Source organism: Glycine max, chromosome 3, assembly GCF_000004515.6.
Source record: "Glycine max cultivar Williams 82 chromosome 3, Glycine_max_v4.0, whole genome shotgun sequence".
NCBI classification, from domain to species: Eukaryota; Viridiplantae; Streptophyta; class Magnoliopsida; order Fabales; family Fabaceae; genus Glycine; species Glycine max.
Genome location: NC_016090.4, coordinates 16,827,608 through 16,832,393, shown reverse-complemented (window position 1 = coordinate 16,832,393; position 4,786 = coordinate 16,827,608). Strand labels below are relative to the sequence as shown.

The 4,786-nt window shown below is 34.0% G+C and overlaps 1 pseudogene; it reads left to right on the top strand.

Moving 5' to 3' along the window:
- The first annotated feature begins 1,583 nt into the window (after positions 1-1,583).
- Positions 1,584-3,644, top strand: LOC102665198 (protein NRT1/ PTR FAMILY 5.7-like; annotated as a pseudogene).
- Positions 3,645-4,786: the final 1,142 nt, after the last annotated feature.

Below are 4,786 nucleotides of genomic sequence, written 5' to 3'. Positions count from 1 at the left end.
TTAATTTTGGTCTCCATATAATTTATTTCACCAATTTAGTTTCTAACTTTTTTAATCTCGTTATTTCAGTTCTTAATCCTGAAATTGAACTTCACTGTTCATTACTTATTTTGATCGCCTCACACTTTTATTAGATGTTAACTATCACATGTTGTGCATTGGAGATTTAATTAGGTTCGCGAAATAACATGTTTTGTGTGGGAAAAAAAATAGGGTCTGGCTATGCTTTGCATGTCATTGTTCTTACTAGGGTTGAAGCCATGTGATCATAATAATATGCGCACTGAACCTAGGAAGATTCATGAAGCGGTATTTTTCCTAGGCATCATAAAGCTTCCTTGCAAAGCTTTGGTGCTGATCAATTTGATGATAATAATGCCAAAGAAAGAAGGCAGAAAATGTCCTTTTTCAACTGGTGGAGTTGTGGTTTGTGCAGTGGATTCATTCTAGGGTCGACCGTGATTGTTTATGTACAAGATCATGTAAATTGGGGAGTTGCTGATATCATTCTCTCAGTGGTCATGGCTGTATCATTGCTCATATTCTTGATAGGAAGGTCTACTTATCGTTACAGGACACCAATTGGGAGCCCCTTGACTCCTATGTTGGAAGTTATTGTTTGATGCAATCCTCCCTAGGAAGGGACCAATCACTAGAACCATGAGCAAGAGGCTCCAAGAAGATTGGGCTAGAGCTGCTGAAGAATGCCCTAGGGTTCTCATGAACCTTAGGGTAGATTTCTGAGCCCATGGGCCAAGGTTGGGTCCATTTATCTTTGTACATATTAGACTAGGATGTCATTATATTTGGTCCTTGTATTTAGGGCTCCATATTGTAGGTAGGGTACCCTAGAAATATAGGATTTTTCAGCCCTTGTATTTTTGGGCACCTAGACTAGTTTTTGTATTAGGGGTAGTTTTGTAATTTCACATGCACTAAGTGGATATTTGATGTGTGTGGTTGGAAATAAATTTAATTGAATTGGTAGAAGCCCAATCCAATTAAATTTTAGAGGGGGAGGTGAGCATTTGCTTACTACACCCCATTGCCACATCATATAGTCACACTTTGTGCATGTCCTTCATGCTTTTCATGCCTCATGACACCTAAACACACTTAGTGGAGAATCTTGGAATTGATCTTGGATTAGTGGGCTGAACCATAACTAAAATTCACTAATCATAATTAGTGAAATTTTGGCTCCAAAGTTTGGCTCCACAAATTCAATTTCAAATTCAAGTGAAATTTGAATTTCCCTCCAATTTTGTGTGACACTTAGGCTATAAATAGAGGTCATGTGTGTGCATTTTTTTCAACTTTGATCATTTGAATATTAAACTTCAGATTTCAAAGCTCATTTAGAGCACAAAATTTCGTGCTCTTCTCTCCCTCTCCCTTCATTCATCTCCTTCTTCCTCCAAGCTCTTATCCATGGCCTCCTATGGTGGTGAGCTTCTTCTAGACTCATCTTCTCCTTGAAGTGGCGTCTCCTCTCTCTCTCCCTTTCTCCATTCCACTGTCATTCATCTTCCAAGAAGCAAAGGAATCCTTTGATGAAGAAGATCCTAGGCCTACAAGCTCCAATGGAGCTTGCATCATTGTTGCTGCTATTTCCAAAAGAAAGCTTCCATATCCTTCCGATCCAACTCAATTGTATGAAGTTTCCAAGTCTGAGGGAAACAGGGAAAGATTTCTGCCTCAGACCATGAAACTCAAGTAAGTAGTAAAACCAAATCATTACATTGAGAAAGGTCAATTTAAAGATGTATATATATTCAGCTCTTAATACTATGTATATTCAGCTCTTAATAATATGTGACACATGTTAAAGAAGGTAAAAAAAAAGTTATATATATAAAAAAAAAAAAAAAGCATCGTTTTAGCAAAAATACAAAAGTCATTTAATATTTACTTTTTGTAAAGTAATTCAAAAATATTAATCTCCTCATCATGTGAACATAAGCCCAAATTGAAAAGGAGTGCATAAATTAAGTGTTTTATTGACTAATAATTGAAAAGAAACACTAGGATTGACCTAGTAGTGAGTTTAATTACTTGTATGAAACTCTGCCCCTCACTCAAAAAATCCTTGTCCTAATCTTGGTGTAGAAGTTAAAACTAGCAATTTTAGTTATAATTTATTTCTCTTACATTATAAGTTTGAGTCTAACTTAATCCCACAAAATCAATTTGATAAGGATTGGTCCTACTTAATTCTAACAATTAACATAAGATCTTAAGTTCAAACTCTGGTGTACAACAAAAAAGACTAATAACTAAAAAATAATTGTTAAGAAATATTAAATACATATTACTAGGGGTTAAATACTTTTTTCCCAGCAACTTAGTATTTTTTATTTATTTTCATCTCTGTCATTTTTTTTTCATTTTAGTCTTTGTTAAATGAGTGTTTTATTTTTCGTTCTTAGCGTTTTAGATAACACAATAAAGAGTAAAAAAAATATTTTGAATGATAAAAAAAGTGTTATCTAAAACGCTTTAAATACAAAAAAATAAAATAAACACATTTTATAAGGACTAAAAAAAAAAATTGGAGGGACACAAATAAAAAAACATTAAATTATAAAGACCAAAAAGATATTTATGCTTATTACTAAATACTTCCAATTATTTTTAAAAATAATCTTCGAACATTTTTTTATGTTTTTTATACAATAATTTTTTGGCGAGAAATAACCTTCCTTCTTTAGAGTACTTTTTTTTAACTAATATACGACAATGTTATATATTAAAAACTAATTGATGGAGTGATTTGTTCGATTAGATTTCTTGAGAAGGCAGCAATTCTTGAAAATGAAGGGAACTTAGCAGAGAAACAGAATCCCTGGAAACTTACAACTGTGACTAAAGTTGAAGAATTGAAGCTTACCATCAACATGTTCCCCATTTGGGTATTCACTTTACCATTTGGAATATGTACTGCCCAAACCGCCACTTTTTTTATCAAACAAAGTGCCATCATGAACAGAAAGATAGGCAATAAGAGGTTTGAGATTCCTCCAGCTTCAATTTTCACACTTACTTCCATTGGGATGATAATTTTTCAGTGACTATTTATGAGAAGCTCCTTGTGCCAGTGCTAAGAAGGCTAACAGGAAATGAAAGAGGAATCAGTATCCTCCAAAGGATTGGTATTGGGATGTTCTTCTCAATTATCACAATGATAGTGGCAGCTTTGGTGGAAAAAAAGAGGCTTGAGGCTGTTGAGATTAATGGCCCATTAAAGGGTTCTTTGTCTACGAGTGTCTTTTGGTTGGCCCCATAATTTCTAATAATTGAATTTGGTGATGGGTTTTCTCTAGTGGGCTTACAAGAGTATTTCTATGACCAAGTGCCTGACTCAATGAGAAGCTTGGGAATTGCATTTTACTATAGTGAGAGATTGGGACAAGTTTTCGTAGTAGTTTGTTGATAACAATTGTTGATCATGTGACGGGTAAGAGTGGGAAAAATTGGTTTGGTAAGGATTTGAATAGTAGCCGTGTGGACAAATTTTTTGGCTACTTGCAATTATGACCACATTAAACTTGTTTGTATTTGTGTTCTTTGATCGAAAGTATTCCTATAAGAATGTGCAAAAGGTTACAATGGCTAATAATTATGATCTAGATATCATCCTCTGATGATGAAAATATATCACCCTTGAACCCTAAAATGTCATCCTTAGCGTATTGTCCACAACTTATGATCCAAACCAATAGTTTTTGTTTTGTTTTTTTTAGTTGTTTATTGTGTCCATGTAATATGACAATAAAATTATGTATGTAATTACCATTTCAATAGGAGTCATTCACGTTTTTCTCCTATTATCTCATTTTCTGGGAAGATCTATGTATCTTACCTTTTTGGGGAGTATTACCTACTTTTTTGGTAAGATCTATATATCTTACCAAGGCCAAAAAGGTCTAATGAAGGAAGGATCATGGTCTTGTTTGTTCTTCCCAAACTTCAGATCAAGGAATATGAGAGTCCTTGTTATCTTTGTACAACATATTAAAATCAATCCAGGAATTAAAATTGTAGCATCCCATTTTTCGTAAGCTAATTTAAAAAAATAATTTTTATTTATAAATAAATAGAGTTTTAGAAAAATGATGAGATTCTATAAATAAATAAATAAGGAGATATAATTATTAATTAAAATAATGATTTGAGAGAAAATAAAAAGGGTATTTTATTTATTTGTTTGATAGAGAATAAAATAGAGTTTATCTTTATAAATAAATAAATAAATAGAGTAAACCTAGTTATAAATAGTGTTAGGTCAGTTTTCACACGGATGTTGTCTCTTTTTTCCCTCATTTTCGTTTTTTCCCTTCTCCTTTCAAAACCCTTTCTTTTTTTTTCCCGCAGCCCACCAAATCTGTTTCAGAAAAATGACGATCTCGGACTCATTCACCGTTGGATCGTCGTGAAATTTGAGCACCACGTGCGCAACACAGTTTCGAGCATTCTCCCCGTTGGGAATTTCTATATCATGTCTGAACTGAGAGAAACACCCTTCGCATTGTAGCCTTTTTCTTTCCCGCAGAAACCCAGAGCTGTCTTGGTAAAACTAGGATCCCGTTTTCGTTAACCGTTGGATTGTTGTGAAATTTGGATATGTTGTTCTTAATTCAATTGTGCATGTTTTGACCGTTGGGATTTGCGAGATGATGTTCGTGGAGAGAGAAAAAGGAATCGCATGAAGATAGTCCAAATGGAGGCTTCAATCCCTTTTACGTTTCTCTGACGTTTGGGAACTCTATCAGAGCAATCGGAGGAG